A 17,313-nucleotide genomic window follows, 5' to 3' on the forward strand; every position below is an offset into this window, starting at 1 on the left:
CAAAGTTTTTTGGTTTTTCCAAGATGGCGGTCAAACCACGTGCCCTATGACATCATAATTAATTATATCATTAAAAATTATACAGGTGGCTTTGCACCGATGGTGAAAATTTCCAGTCAATCGGACCAACGGTTGCAGAGAAAATCATATTTATTCTGTGCGGACAAACAAAGACAGACAGACAGACAGACAAACAAACGGACTTAAATGCAATACCCTCTCCTCAGGCGAGGGTAATAAAAGGCATAATGGTCATCACAAATCAATTGTTCCTACGTAAACTGGAACAATAATAAGCATTTGTCCAACAAAGTTGATGTGTGATGTCACTGCGATTGTCTGATGAAATCTATTTAATCAGATAGAGGATTCATGAATAACACCTTTCGATGATGTTTCTTGCATACATGTTCACAATCCGCTGAATGTCTAACTCAATATGTTTGTGTACATATAAGAACACCAAAGCATTGAATCAACCCTCCCCCTGGTGCTCATGGATGCATTCTTCATGGATTTCACCGACAAGTTTGCCCTTTCAACACCACTGGATGTCACAGATGTTAGGAGCAGAATCTTTACGATTCATGCACAGATTTTGATTAAAAATAAATAATTAAACGTTCATAGGATGGGATATTGGGATAAGAACTCGGGATCTCTTGTATACCAAGCAACGGTTAGATTACGTCACAACACACAGTCTGCTCTGTTTCTTCAATCCTGGATAGTGCACGATCACGATGAAGGACCAAACCAACAACACGGCTGGAGGCCTACTCGTCATTACACAATTTAAACCGACTGAGAAGGATCTACCAGTTATTGGAGTTACAAAACCAAATTGTAACAGTTTAACTATTTCTTACCTTCTTTCTTCATGCAGATCATCATCATGATCCTTTAAATCTGCCTTTTTTGAAAAAGAAACTGTGAATACTCTTCATTTTCACACTTTTTTACGAACCACATGGTGCCGCTTCTGCCATTGTTGTTGTTGTTGTGTCGTTCTTGTTGTTGATGTTGTTTAATCGGGAAATTAAAATGACAATAACAGAAACTATACCGGAAATACCGTACCTCATTGATATCCATCTTTTTCTACAATGTTTAGTAACAGATACGGATTTTTGACAATGTGTTGGTACACTTCAAAAAGGTAAACATAATCAAACACCTTAAGCATTTTCCTCAATGCAATTGTTGCACATTTTACATTTAAATTTTTTGAAACGTGATGCAATATATTAGGTAGATTTACCTACCTTATTATATATTGCCTTTACAGTGGAAATTTTTAGAAAAATTCACTGCACGAGAGTTTCCTTTCCCATATTCCGAGATCACATCTTCGGTTATAAACACCTTATTACATGTGAAACACGACCGAGACAACATCTTCGGTTATAAAAACCTCATGAAATGTGAAACACGATTACTTTTGATGGGATGGGAGAGGCTAGGGGGGGTGCCTTCCCCCACCCCCCCCCCCCCCCTCCGCCTATGATATATATGTAATCCCCCTGCTATTCTGCCTAAAGCAGCTAAGAAAAGCTACACAAGATAAGCCCTTTATTGATTCAAACCTTGCCTGGTTTCCTCCACAGCTATAGACATTCATAAATGGCACATACTTGACAATCACAATGTTGCAAGCCCCTCATCAGCCAGAGGACCAGTTCATCACTTGTTGCCGAGTCACAGCGAGAGCATAGGCACACCACCGGGGCTCCAAAACTAGTACCACGTGCAATGCCAATACAGGGATTATCCTGGAGGATTTTAGCAATGGGAGAAAATCTCCCTGTGTACAAAACAATGAGATTTTTTCCAAACACGATGGGATTATACAAAATTGTTTTGAGATAAAATTTTACTTGCGCTCGTCAAATCTCATTATTCTCGGGGTATTAATTAAAAATAAATATGGTCAAGAAAACAAAGACTTGTGTGTTTCTTTCTGTATTCAAATCGACTATTTCACTCCTTGTGGCTTTTATTGCGTAAACGATTAACCATGCCAGATAAGTTTAACACATAAGTTGCCATGAATTAGCACATTTGATCACATTTAATAATACTGATTGAAAACATCAAAAGTCATGTTGTTTGATCACATGACAATGTCTGCCTCCTTGAAGGTAGATTGTTATCATAAGACAAGAAACAATGTTCTTAACCTTAGACAGTAAATAATCAGTTTTCCTGAAAAATCATGTCAATCACAATGTCCCTGGTGATAGTGTTATCAAAACCAAGAATGTTCAGTTCTGAATAAATATTGCTCTCTGCTTTGCCCTCCTCCACTCCTGTAGGACAGAGACAAAGTCGAACTGCTGCTGTACAGGACCCTGCAGCATGACTCGCATCAGTTGGTCACAGTACTCAGCAGAGAGTCTGTTCCTCAATGGAGTGGTGACCCGATTTTGAGAATAGAAGGCCCTCTCACAGTCTGATGTATGAACGGGATGGGTCAGGATAAACCCTGCTAGTTTTAGCAGGTTGGGAAACTGGGTTGCATGGTACTCATGTATTAGAGACCATAGGGCTGCTGTTGAATTTCTGGGGTAACCTTGAGTCCTAACAACCTGCTTCAACTGCTTCCACTCTTCTATGGTTTCCTCCCGGTTAACAATAGCATCACTTGTGGAGGTCTTCTGTTCCCCTGAAGATGGATCTCTGTAGGTATGATTCTGTGGAACAGAAAAGTAGTCCAGAATCACAGAGAGGGACTGGTCACCCCACACCCTCAGCTCCTCCTCTGGCAGAAGAGAGACTGGCCTCATACCAAAGATGCACATACTTATCATCAGTTGCTTGTCTGGAAATCTGAAGGAAAACAAAACATTAAACAATATGAAGGATTTATCATTTCTGTAATAAATTAATATATCTTATGAATATGTTGGTACCCGACTCGGATGTACCTGTAACCAGCTGGTGTTGATTGTGCTGTGAGCGGGAGAGTAAGATTGATTTGACTCATTGATTTATTGATTGGGCTGATTAATTTATTGGATTGATTGGTTGTTTTTTTGCCATTGGTAATCTGGTCACAGGTGAGTAAATTCACCTATCGAGATGGTTACCAGCACCATAAATTGAACATAACAATATAAATAAGCTCATTCTAAACTGAACTGTTTCATTACCTCTTGCTCACATTTTCTATGAGAGCTGTGATAAAATCGACCCTGGCCTTTCCAAAGCTGTAGGAAGACTTGGTGACCGCATGGTTGCCCTTGAATATACCGTCTTTCAGATCTGCCTTCAGTTGCTTGTCATCATGTTCGTCCAAGAGTTCTCTCAGTTCACCGATACAGGAATCAACAACTGTCTGAACAGTGAAGTAAAAGTTACATATAAATGATCATCAACTGAGTATGTGAATTTAATGCTGGTTCATTATTTCACACAAATCATAATTACTACAACATGCATTCAATAATAATTATAAAAATCATATATATGTATTTCTGCTTTTGCATCCTACACAGCTATTACTGTTACATCACAAAAAAGTTCAATTGAATCCAATTTTCAATGAAGCTTGCATATTTATTTTGTTACCTATAACTATTTTGTATTTTGTTACTTTTTATTACTGAACACATTTTGATAAGAGTAATACATACCTGAACACTTCCGATGTCAATGTCTTTCCTCTGAAAGAAGGGGCTCATCTTCATGATAGGTTTCAAGATGTGAATTAAGGCATATGTCATGTATATAAAAAAAGTCTTCACCAAGCTTCTTTTTCAATCCTTTAGCCTTTGGGTCCGAAGTGCTGTTACTGCTAAACAAGATCAAAAGGGAGTCCAGGGTCCGATGGATTGCCTCTATAGCTTGATAGTAACTGAGCCACCTCACTTGGTGAACTTCCTTACACTTCAGTGTGGGTTATTCCAAAAGTTTTTGAACTTCTATCAAGCCGTCATTTCTCTTTGGAGACTTTTTGAAGTAGTAGAACAGGGATTCTAATACACCTTGGTAATACTTCATACCTGTAACAGTTGAAATATAAGCATGTGTTGGAAATATCAATAATACTAACTGTACATAATACAATTACTTTTTTACATTCATAAATTTAATCAAAAAAAAAACATCTTTTCCAAAATCTACTGACTTTTATATTGAGTTCTAGTAAAGTATGCAAGACAAAAGCAATTCAAGTTACATTTAAGTTTTTAATAAATTTAAACAAAACACAACAAAACGAGATTTTATTTATTTCTTACCTGGGACTTTCTCAGCTGCCTGCTCTGAACATAGGGCAACTCGGTGAGCCGAGCAGTGTGTGTTGATCAGATGTGGATTCTGCCTCAGGAACTGACCAGTTAGACCTTCCTTCCTTCCAGTCATCACAGAAGCTCCATCAGTACCCAACGCTATATCAAAATCAAAAGGGAAACCCATGCATATACTTAACATGAATTGGCTGGTGTATGTATATATGAAACAGTAACACATTGACTTTTAGAGTATGTCAGTGTTTAGTTTTTAACACTAAACACTAACAGTAAGCACGTTTTCTTTACAAAATAGTAAATATTCATTTTTTGTTATCTAAACAGTAATTACTTTTGATATAAAAGATTTTCTCTGATTATGCACGAAAATTGAAACCATTTAACTGGTAATCGAAAGGAAAAAAAAAGTTAAAAGTTTTTACCAGATACTTGGACCATGGGAATCTTCCTCTCTGATAGATGTTGTTGGATGGCTTTAAATATGCCACTTCCCGTTGCCGAGGTGATATGCAGATCCGTCAAAAATAGAGTGGACAGCGTCATAGTTTTAGGATCCAAAACTCTGGCTGTTACACACAGCTTGTGATGTACAGCAATGTCTGTACTCTCGTCCGTCATCTATCTATAATTCCAGTAATCTCTGTGTGTATGTGTGTTTGTCTGTGTCTGTGTGTGTGTGTGTGTGTGTGTGTGTGTGTGTGTGTGTGTGTTTGTCTGTGACCGCTGTTTCTCGACAACTACCGGTCCGATATACTTGAAACTTGCCAGGTATATTGCTGGGGACCCGAGGATGTGCCTTTTCAAGGTTTCATATTAATCGGAGAAGTAGTTACCGAGCTATGGCGATTTCTTTACCAAACTCCGCAAGCCGTTCGCTTTGGACCAAACCATTTCATGTAAATAGAGGGGGGGGGATTGTCACCGTACTCGCAAGCCGTTCGCTTTGAACCAAACCATTTCATGTAAATAGAGGGGGGGGGGATTGTCACCATACTCGCAAGCCGTTCGCTTTGGCTTTGCGAATGGACCAAACCATTTCATGTAAATAGAGGGGGGGATTGCCACCGTACTCGCAAGCCGTTCGCTTTGGCTTTGCGAATGGACCAAACCATTTCATGTAAATAGAGGGGGGGGATATAATTTTAGATATATATATAGTACGGGCATGCCCTAGTAATTGTAATGGCAGGTGACTTGTGGAGCTTCTCACTGACGGATTTGTCAATTGTTGTGGAAATGGCATCCAGAAACCACAGGCTGATTTATAAGTCGCATATGTCACATGTTTGTTAACTTTTAAATTCTCCAGATTTGGGGTATTAAGCTCTGACAACAACGTCAGCAAGCTGTTATACTTAGACAGGGGAATTGCTTCCTTCGACATCCAATACACCACTTTCAGACACGTCAAAATACTTTCCTCTTCTTTTGATTTAGCTCCCTCAACCATGAGTTGAAGATTTCTTCTCGCCAGTGGTGCTGCAATCGCTCGTTGGTGATCAAATGACGATATATGTCGGGTTATTGTAGTCATTTGAAATTATTTGTACCTTGACTTAGACTGTTGACTAACCTCTCTGATCTACACAGTGAATACATTTTGTTCTGATCGACATCATATTTCGGCCAGTCTCCAAATTTAAGGACCCAGCTGTCTTGAAACATTATTAAAGTTTTGCCGGAAGTAGCTGTCTGCACTGTGGCGGCCCTGGCCACTGTGCCGCTTTCGCCCTACACACGGTCACTAGCTGGATCATCCTGGTTGGCCTCAGTGTTAGAACTACTGCTGGTACCGACAAAGAATCGTTTTATACTTTGCCCATCAGGCTGTGGTTGCAGAGGTCTCTTTTTCGGCGGCATTTTCGGAAAAACCGTAATCCAGAAACTACTGCAGACAGCGAACACGTGGTTGCCGAAAAGCCATCGTTTAATGCCGCAAAACATTGTCACGGCTACCGTAAAGCGTGAAAGCGAAATTAAAATGGCGACGGTCTGTTTACAGTTTAGAATAGCTTCGTCTTTGACAACTTCCAGACCTGACAAAAGCAGTAGTAAGTACACGATTTGAAACTGTTTCGCCTGAAAACTATACCACGACAACTGACACGCTCTATGCGATTTTTTATCGCTCTGACCAAAATTGTATGCGATATTTTCCAACTTTATGCAAGAATATCACGGAATCGCGGCCAAAGTCAATCCCTGCCAATAGACATGAATGATATTGTTGTGGATCTCGAGCCCGTCGACGTACAGAGGGGGATTAAACCCTTTTCCCCCTCGGGCCTTCGAGTCCACGAGGCCGCTACCCACTTTACACTGGTGGGGCGGATTGCGGAGGAATTCCAGCCGCCACCCCCATAGCGAGCATGCGGAAGGGTATCTGGTCGAATCCCCAAGTACCTTCTATACACACGCCGCCACGAGAACGGGGACTGGACCTCGCACGAGTCACGCTGGTTTGATATGCCCGAGCGGTTTGCATGTCACGTGACTCGTGCCGTTAATTATTACTGAACCCGATTGAGCGGTTTTATTTCGTACAGTGCAGTGCGAAGCCAATGGTGGGAAAAGACATGAACGGCCATATGGAAGCAAAGACCACAGGTTTATTACTACAATTTGTACAGTGATCAGGGCAAAGAGACACAGGGCAGAAACTTAATGTCCTTAACTTAGTTCCCGGACAAGGGCCCACTCACTCACACGGGGAAAAGGATGAAGGACGCGCTCAAAGCACGGCCGTTGGTGCCATTCGCCCCGGTCAGCTCGTTGGGTGTGTCCCTCGAGATGTCCGCGGCACGGGCAGGGAGCCTCGGGCAGGGAGATCGTTGGAGTGTGTGGCCCCGGGAGAGATCGTCCTCGCAAGCGCTATTAACAGGCAGCAGAGCGCAGGGCAGGGAGAGTTCATGCTTTCTATCACAGAGCGCAAAGACAGAGAGAGCTGATCCCAGAGAGCCTCGATCACACACACAGTCACTTCAGAATCCCGGGACAGAGAGCTCAGAGACAGACAGCACGCTGGGAGCTTGGCCACGGAAGAGAGTTCGTGGATCCGGACCGGGTTTTATAGCCCCTCCCAGAGTCCCACCCGAATGTTCGAAGCACCTCCCCTGTCTGCCGTCACTGGCCACTCCCCTTTAGCTCCCATTGGCTGCTTGCCGCTTACCGGCCACTCCCCTTCAGCTCCTCCCTCGGGCCTCCTCGACTTGTTCTGGGCGTAGCATATAGCATTCCAGCCCAATGAACAATGAAGCCTACACTTACTTGCCTGCTTCAACGCATACTAACACAGGAAAGCAGACTGTACTTAACATTGAATAAGAAATAACTGAACTAAGCGAGGCTACTTGTTGTGGTGCAACTAACTAAGAGGGGGGCTTGCCTTTATTCTCAAAACTGCAACACTACCCCCCTCTCTCACCAGACTCGTCCCGAGTCGACCCCAACATCGGAATGACCGGTAGAGTCTGGCATGCAATTTTACGTTTACTTTTAATGTGGCACAAAGGTGTAATCCCCCTAACATTTATTCCAACCCATGTGTGCGACATTTTTAACACTAGATATGTCCCTCCTAATGCATTGAGCAGCTATTCTATCAGACTCACACCCACGACTATCCGAGTATTTCCGGAATTTTGTAAACTAAAACACATAGCCGGTGGGCACATTCTTATATTTAAAAGCACATATATTTACAAGCACAGAACTTAACCTTTATTTACAATTCTCCGACCCAGGACCTGTACTTTAGGAAGAAATTGGAGGAGAGAAACAAAGCACTTAATATGGCACTTGCTGCTTGCATCTTGCATCTTGCATCTTCCGTGTGCGGCTAACAAAACCAGCTGGCCCTGACCGGCATACAGGCCATGTGGAACATCAGGGCCATCTAAGTCTTCCATCTTCATAACTAGCACACAAGAGCACACAATTTCTTTTTATTGGCCAGCAGGGCCACTCTCATGTGGTCCAACTGTGTGCCGTCAGTGCCACTCAACAAGTGGTCCGAAGGTGCAAGATGAATTGCAGCAAGATGCTGCACAGCAGAGGTGCGAGCCATGAGGCTTGTGGTCCATAGGTGCAGCAAGGGTGCAGCAAAATGGGTTTGGCATCAGAGTGCTGCACCGTTCGGCTGCACAGGTGTAACACGGCAGAATGGATGCTGCACAGGTGTGATGGTGCGGCACAGTTCGGCCTCCAAACGGTCCTGGGGCGGGGAGGGAAGACAAGGCACAACAAGAAAAGGGAAAGGCACATGGTAGCACACGAAAAACAAGGTGACCAGGCACCACCCTACCTGGTGCGGTGTGAGGGATGCGGAAGAGCGAGCGGAGCAAGCTCGTCCCTAGCCATCCTTACCCCCCAATAACATTACACATCTAAACTACCCGGGGACGTACCCTGCCAATCGGCCTCTTTAACTATGTGGTTCTAAGAACCCGAATTCCCATTGCCCACACTGTGGTGCCCTCCGAATTTGGGTCTCACCACACAAATTTTCACACTGTGCCCTCACACAGTTTCGGGGCTGGGTCGTGTGGCTCCACCAGCAGGTCTACCTACCTGCGCACCTCCGCCACTGAAGCCGCCTCTCGAGCTTGCCTGCTCCTCGTGACTACACTAACCGGGGAAGGCACTCCCTGGCACTTACCCCCGCTATGCCCACCTCGGCATCGGGCAACCCGGGTCCTCCCCTGGGATCCTCGGGCCCCACTCACTCACTACAACTAACCGGCTCCCAGAGCCTACCTGCGGCCTTACCTGGCTGACAAAATACCAGTGCCGGAGTGCCCCAATAACCATACTCACTAGTTAAGCCACACGCCCAGCCATTCCACCATCTACTGCACCCTAGAAAACACTACTTCCTACTACCCGCACCAGAGGTGTCAATATCCATTCAATTTACCTATGCCCTCTACCTGGCTTTACACTACCCCCCGCCCCCGGGCTTTCGCGAATGGGTTCCACTCCCCCCATTCGATCCTTCGCACCATGCATTCCACACCAAGCATTCCACACCATGTATTTGCACACCCAATATCTTGCACACCATTTTTCTCACTCACAATTCCTCAAACACACAGCATCATCTATCTACCTAATTTCCCCTAAAACTCGTGCTTCCCTCGTGATCCCTTTACACTATGCACTTCCTTTTCTTTAACATCCATCTAAACTCTCTACGTCCCCTCTACAGTTCAGGTGTCGCTACTTAAATCTCATGTCCCTAAGGTCTTCTAAATCCCTATCAATTATCCTAGCCCTCCCTCGGCTAGCTTCGGTGCCCCATGGAGGCAACCATTGCTGGCCCCTCCATGGGCCTAACACTGCCATCCCCCTAAACTAATGCTCATGCCCCCCCCCCCATGGGAGGAATGGTTACACTACCATTCCCCCACGTGGGGTACACTACTCTCCACAGTCCTCTACACTATGAGCCCCCATTCAAGGAGGTACATTGTCACGGCTCAGCCTTGAAGGGCCGAGCGATCCATGCGGGTGGTTGGCTGCCTGTATGTGGTGTCCGTCCGGCATTGACGGTCCGCGGGGGGATGGATTGATGAGCCCAGGTGCCGGGCTCCATCCCTGCACGGGGCCTCGCGGTCCCACGCACGATGACCCAACCGGCCATGGTCGGAGCACCTCACACGATAAGGTGCGTGGCTCAGAAACTGTAAACCAGCCCTCAAACCCGGCCGACCACCCTTGCCGCCATACGGCGCCACCATACAGTGCGAGGGCCGGAGGCACGAATCGTGCACGCCGGTCCTTGTGAGACCGACGCAGCACCGATCCCCTCCGGTCCCCGCGGCACGCAACTCACCGGGGGCTCACGTATGCTACCCGTCCAACAACGCGCTACCTACAGTGTCGATGCCTGGGCAGCGTCCTCACCATGTGCGACCCACTCCACACTCACACACCCAGGCGCACACGTGCCCCCCACACACTTCGTTGTGCTCTCTTGTTCGCATTCCGGTGCACACTCCTCTTTTGCACACTAGGGTATCGCACACACCGGTGCACACACTTCCCACACACACTCCGGTGTGCATTCTCCCTCACACTCCGTTATCGCACACGCCGGTGCACACTCTTCCCACACACACTCCGGTGTGCACTCTTCATTCACACACTCGGTCGTCGCACACTCCGGTGCACACTTTTCTTCTACACACTCGGCCATCGCACACACACTCCTCACACTCCGGTACGCACTCCCTCTCACACTCCGTACCATCCTCTCGCTCCACGCACTCCGGTACGTACTCCCTCTCATACCGCACAATGGGCCCTTCGCGAACGCCCGGGTCTCGCCTCTCTCCCAAGCTCGCCGAGCACCCGTTCGCGCCAAACAAATTCTCACCATTAGCGCCACTCACCTCGGGAATCTCCTTCCCCTGCTTCTCCGCCAGCACCTGCAAACTTTCTATTGGGTCAGCAAGCACGGCATTACGGTGCGAACACGAACCTTGCACGCATTCCACCACCACCTCCCGTGATTTATTCTCTGTCTCTCCCGTCTCTTCGACCCCAATTGTTTCTTCTTCTAACACAACGATCGTCGGCGCCCCTAAAATTTCCTTTTCCAACTCAGCCTTCGCCGGTGCCCCCAAAATTTTATTTTCCAATTTGACGATCATCGGCTCCTCTACACCCCGCGTCACTACTCCCATAGCCCCCGTCAATTTGGCTGTGCTCCATTTCAACCCACTCTCCACGCGTTCTCCGCACCACTTCACCCAATCACGTACCACCGCGACCTCCCCGCTCAGCTTACGCCCTATGTCCTCCCCCATCTTTTTTATGTCCTTTCTTGACTCTGACCCCATCTTCTGCATATCGCACCTGGATTCCTCCCTCATTTTTTCCATGTTACACCTGGATTCTTCCCTCTGAGTATCCATTTTGTTTTCCAACCCATCCTTCATTTCTTTCATTTCCCGGGTGGATTTGTCCCCCTGGGTATCCATTTTGTTTTCCAACCCATCCTTCATTTCTTTCACATCCCGGGTGGATTTCTCACTCATCTTCTCCATGTATGCCGTGAATTGCACCATAAAAAGGCCCAAATCCATTGGCGCCGCGGCCTCGGCTCTCACCGCCACATGCGAGGCACCGCCATTTTCTTCCCCTACTGCCGCACCCTCATCAATTTCCTCCACTACCAACTCTTCCTGCTGGTCCTGGGCCATTAGTTCTTCCTCATTTATTATTCCCACTGGCATTTGGTTGTCTTGGCCAGCCATTGTACGAATTAAATTTAAATTTTAAACTAAATTTCGTCCGCTCGTAATTTTGAGCACGTAAAGCGCACTCTAGGTCCAAATATCCCACTCCTGACACCAATTTGTTGCGGATCCTGACCCCGTCGATGTACAGAGGGGGGTTAAACCCTTTTCGCCCTTGGGCCTTCAAGTCCACGAGGCCGCTACCCACTTTACACTCGTGGGGCGGATTGCGGAGCAATTCCAGCCGCCACCCCCGTAGCGAGCTTGCGGAAGGGTATCTGGTCGAATCCCCAAGTACCTTCTATACACACGCCGCCACGAGAACGGGGACTGGACCTCACAAGAGTCACGCTGGTCTGATACGCCCGAGCGGTTTGCGTGTCACGTGACTCGTGCCGTTAATTCTTACTGAACCCGATTGAGCGGTTTTATTTCGTACAGTGCAGTGCGAAGCCAATGGTGGGAAAAGACGTGAACGGCCAAATGGAAGCAAAGAACACAGGATTATTACTACAATTTGCACAGTGATCAGGGCAAAGAGACACAGGGCAGAAACTTAATGTCCTTAACTTAGGTCCCGGACAAGGGCCCACTCACTCACACAGGGAAAAGGATGGAGAAGGACGTGCTCAAAGCACGGCCGTTGGTGCCGTTCGCCCCGGTCAGCTCGTTGGGCGTGTCCCTCCAGATGTTCGCGGCACGTGCAGGGAGCCCCGGGCTGGGAAATCGTTGGAGTATGTGGCCCCGGGAGGGACATCCTCGCAAGCGCTATTAACAGGCAGCAGAGCGCAAGGCAGGGAGAGTTCGTGCTTTCTATCACAGAGCGCAAAGACAGAGAGAGCTGATCCCAGAGAGCCTCGATCACACACACAGTCACTTCAGAATCCCAGGACAGAGAGCTCGGAGACAGACAGCGCGCTGGGAGCTTGGCCACGGAGGGTTCGTGGATCTGGACCGGGTTTTATAGCCCCTCCCCAGAGTCTTACCCGAATGTTCCAAGCACCTCCCCTGGCTGCCGTTGTTAGCCACTCCCCTTGAGCTCCCTTTGGCTGCTTGCCGCTTACCGGCCACTCCCCTTCAGCTCCTCCCTCGGGCCTCCTAGACTTGTTCTGGGCGTAGCACATGGCATTCCAGCCCAAATAACAATGAAGCCTACACTTACTTGCCTGCTTCAACGCATACTAAAACAGGAAAGGAGACTATACTTAACATTGAATAAGAAATAACTGAACTAAGCGAGGCTACATGTTGTGAGGCAACTAACTAAGAGGGGGGCTTGCCTTTATTCTCAAAATTGCAACAATATTATTCGTGAAATGCCAATATATATTATTTTTACGAGCAACGGTACCCACCCTATGGGCGGGGCTTCAATTGGTAGGCCCAAATGTAAAGGCAAAATATCAGAAATTGAAGGCTTTTTTATTTTAAATGATTTATATAAACATCCGTTAAATCATATCCCACGCAAATTATCAAAATCTAAGCAGTATTTGTAGAATTTCAATAAAAGCCACATCACTGTTCATATCGGTAAATATTATTCCATCGTGTTTCAAATCGTGATATCAATTGTACGCTTTTCTTTCAGAAAAAAATGGAATGAATGATTTACCAGTTTATCTGAAACGGTACCCGCCCAGAAACACGTACCAGAGAAAACAAATTGTTTGGGCAATGGGCTCTCCAATATTCGATGTGTTCATGGTTTGAATTACGTAAAGTAACGTTTGTGACGATGTTTTCATTGTGACGATGTTTGTGTTCACGGTAGTGTTGGATGTGACGGTGTGAACGTAAATTCGTAATGTTTTTCGTTTTTATTTTCATAATCGTTTAATGAACGTTTAATGTTTAATGAACGTTTAATGAGCGTAATGATCATTAAATGAATGAACTAGAACGCCACTCATTAGAGCGCATACTCCCGCCGTGGGTGGCCGCTGCTGGGCCCTATCTTCCAATGGTAAAAAATCCTTCAAAAAATTCCTGGATCCGGAATAATATCCTGAGCTCCACCAAAAACTAATCAATTCTTCCTTATCCCAAGGGCAATCATCCCACCAACTTTCATCCAAATCCGTTCAGAACTTTTCCAGATATCTTGTTTACAAACACATGAACATACGGACACACATGCACACCACACATACACACACACACGGACGGACACGATCGAATGCATTACTCCCTAGCGAGAGTAATGAATGTAAATGAATAATTCGATGCAAAACGAAAGACGCATCAGAGCTGTCACATTCACAATCGCTATGTAGTTTGTACTCCCGATACGTGTTTCCTTCATTATAAAAACTACCAAGTCAACAGTTAAATGGATTTTGAGCCGATAGGTGTTACGGCCTTGGCAGGATCGATGGAGACAGCGATCGGTTAGCTTATACACCGCCCAAATAGCCATGTGAAATTCTCTCATGTAGAGATTAAACCCATGTCGTTTGAAATTTGGCTGAGGTCATTATTTACTTTTAATGATGTTTATATATGAATCAAAAAGAAGATAATTGGTTTTGTGTCGTCCTTTCCGCGTATCTCGTGGGATTGTGAGTTGGAGAGACGACCGTGATGGCGGGGAGGGGGTTGGCATTCTCTCAAGCAGGGATTCAACCCATATCCTTATAAAAGGTCTTTGTCCGAGCTCATTATTTTTAACTGTGTGTTTTCATTCTTCAGGTTGCGATCAGTGCAGCTGTTTGTGCGGTACCTTCGAATGGACAGACAGACGGACGGACATTTGGTGAATTATAGTAAGATATATATCAAGACTCAATCACGTCTCTCACCCATAATTGGAGGGAACAACCACTCAGCTCTCACCAAATCAATTATCCCCAGATGGATAAAGATCTAGCAATCTGGGGACAGTTGATTAGGTGAGAGCTGATTGGTTAGTCTCTCCAATTACAGGTGAAAGGTGATTGTGTCCATATATATATATATTGTTGCAGATATGGGATTTACATCCATCCATATCCGCTTGTAAATATTCCCCTATTTCCTCCATACTTCCCAACTATCCCCAATCCCCCATTCCCTAGTCCCATTTTCTGTAAACAACACTCTGTAGACCCGACCTCCCCCTATTTCCCCCATTAAATGTCGCATCCAGGTCCACCGCATCTCACGTAGACAACTATAGGACATCTTGCTAGTTATTCTTAGTCTATGTCAGTTAAGGACTCGTTTCCATTAATTCTGACTCTTCGTTGCACCAGAATGTGATTGTATGGCACCGTTAGGAAGTTTAGGACCTCCCAATACCTCCCCGCAGCTCTTCCTCACGGTTCAGCAACAACAACAACAACAACAACGGCGGCGGCGCGGGGAGTGCGCGTCCTCACTCCGGCTTGGTTGGTAGGGGGTGTTGGGAGCAACACCAGGCCTTTCCAACGAGCCGCCATTGAACATGTGCTCGACGGGGTTACCAAGTAGGGGCTCGCTGTCAGCTCCTCATCAAGGGCGGAGCCCGGTAACCCCCGCACCCAATAGAAGCGGCGGACCGGTCCCATCTGGGGCGGAGCCAACGAGCCGAGGGCGTGTGACTCCCCGCTGAGCATGCGCAGGAAGAGGGAGGTGACGTCAGATGCGCCCTGAGCTTGAAGAGAGAAGGACGCCACCTCCGAGCGCTGTGACACCTCCCCGCATCTTTGGACTGGACCGTGCTGTATCCTGTCCCTGAGCCAAGGTGCACCTTGTGCTATCGACTGCCTGTCCTTCCCTGCCATCAATCCCTGTGTAAGTCAGTCTTGTCCCGTTTGTCTGTGGTCTGTCGGGGATAAGATAAGACTGTAACTAAGTGCCCATCTTTTCTGTGTCTTTACCTCATTACCTTGTAATCTACCCCTTTTCTCCACCACCAATTATATCCTCCTCCGGAGGTCTTGAGAACTGTACCCCTTGCGTCGTTTCATCTATCCCAGTCGTTGTGTCCTTTCCAATCATTGATTTAGCATAGCGCGATTTGGTCAACGTCGGGTGGAATCGGGGTCTAGTCGGGGAATAACTGTTAGATCGCGGTGGACCATCCGCTCGGCCCATCATAACATCTAATCCGCGATCCGTAACAATTGGTGTCGAGGAGTGAGATCGGACCCGAAGCGCGCTTAACGCGCTCAAAATTACAAGTAACCGAAATTTGTTTTGTTTTAAAATAAAAACCCGAATTTTGAAAGTCGCGCTATGGCGGATCAAGACGGCTGGGTTCCGGTAGAGGAGAGTGAGGCAGGGTCGATCCAGGACCAAATTGAGGGACAAGAGGAGAGCGAAGCAGTGAGGGCGGCAGGTTCGCAAAATGGCGTCCTCGCGCACGAGGTTGCGGGCGCGCAAAATGGCGCCTCGCACATGGCTACGGCGGCCGCACCCGCTGCACAAGTGGGAGGGATGGCCCAAATGCAGGCCCTCATGGAGCAATTTATGGTACAAATGCAGGCGTCCCTCAACCTGCAGAAGGACGATATGAGGGCTAATAGTGAGCAAATGAGGGCTGATAGTGAGCGATTGGGTGAGCAATTGGAGGGCCAAATGGGGGTAATGGGGAACCGGATGGATGCTCAGAGTGAGCAATTGGGGGTAATGAGGGACGAAGCGAGGGGTACCGGTGAGGGGTTAGAACAAAGGATGGGGGCCCAGATCGGAGGGTTAGGGAGTAGAATAGAGGGATTAGACAATAGATTAGGGGAAATACAGGAGGGGTTAACGGGGGTGGAAAATAGAATGGCTGCCCAGGAGAATCAGATAGAGGGAGTGAAAAATGGGTTAGAGGGGTTAGAAAACAGTATGGAAGGCAAATTGAGGGACATGAGGGACCAAGCGGAAAGGGAAGTTAAAAAAATGGGGCAGCAGATAGAGGGGGTCAGAATGGGGGTAGAAACTAAATTGGATGCTCACAGGGAGGAAATGGAGCAGATGAGAGTGGCATCTGGGCAGGAGATGCAGGTGATGGGAGAAGAGATCAGAAGAGGGGTGAGTGAGGAGGTCAGAGGAGTGCGCGAGGAGGTGAGGCACTGTAAGGAGCGCATGGAGAAGGAGGTGAGAAAGGGGACTGTAAAATTGCAAGGTGGTATAGAGGAGTTGACGCTGGGAGTAGAACAACTGACAGTGGGACAAAAGGAGTTGGGGGACCAGGTAAAGAAGAACACAGCGGTAATAGAGGGTTTAAAATAGACACAGAAGGAGATGAAAAAGGACGTATGGGTAATTAAAAAAGAGTGTCAGACGGTACATGAGGACCTGACGAGGAAAATGAACAAGGTGGTAGAGGTGATGGAGGTTAAAGAGCGGGAGGTGCGGGAGCACATAGAAAAAAATAAGGTGGAGTTAGAGGAAGAACTTAAGGGGGCGCACGAGGAGATGAAGGAGGTGAAGCAGAAATTAGAAGAAGTGGAAGAAGGGGTGAGCGAAATTAAGAAGCGACGGAGAGAGGATAAGAAAGAGATAAAGGAGGAAGTAAAAGAATTGGTCCAAAGTCTGTGTTCGGATCGTGATGATGTGCTCATTAACCGGATGAGGGATTCGCAGGTGATGGAGGAGAAGCGAAGAGAAAGAGGACCCGGTGAAAGTGGTGACCAATATGGTCGTGCGTATGATGCGCCAGGTGATTTAAGAAGCTTGGGGGTCGAGATGGACCCGGGTGTTCGTGAGAGGCCGTTGGTGAAGTGTGCGACAGGTCTGGTGTGCGAAAAAGGAGGTGTGCGAGAAAGTCCGACTCTGGGGTGTGTGAGGAAAAAGTGCGCGCCGACCAGTGAGTGTGCTGTCGAGAGTGAGTCGGTCGTAGCGCGTGTGCGAGGGAGCACATGGAAGCG

The 17,313-nt window shown here is 46.9% G+C and overlaps 1 protein-coding gene and 1 long non-coding RNA gene across 2 annotated transcripts in view; one reads left to right on the forward strand and one right to left on the reverse strand.

The window, feature by feature from the left end:
* The window catches only part of LOC137430752 (inactive dipeptidyl peptidase 10), a 789,411-nt gene that overhangs the window by 679,415 nt on the left and 92,683 nt on the right, over positions 1-17,313 (forward strand). The gene's annotated exons all lie outside the window — the stretch shown is intronic.
* The window catches only part of LOC144892953 (uncharacterized), a 29,656-nt gene continuing 14,303 nt past the window's right edge, over positions 1,961-17,313 (reverse strand). The window contains exons 2-4 of the long non-coding RNA XR_013624089.1: positions 4,242-4,391; positions 3,636-4,004; positions 1,961-3,337 (exon numbers count right to left, since the gene is read on the reverse strand). This is a non-coding gene — a long non-coding RNA (uncharacterized LOC144892953). The remainder of the gene's footprint in view (positions 3,338-3,635; positions 4,005-4,241; positions 4,392-17,313) is intronic.

This window comes from Myxine glutinosa, chromosome 7 (genome assembly GCF_964187855.1).
Source record: "Myxine glutinosa chromosome 7, kmMyxGlut1.1, whole genome shotgun sequence".
NCBI lineage: Eukaryota > Metazoa > Chordata > Myxini > Myxiniformes > Myxinidae > Myxine > Myxine glutinosa.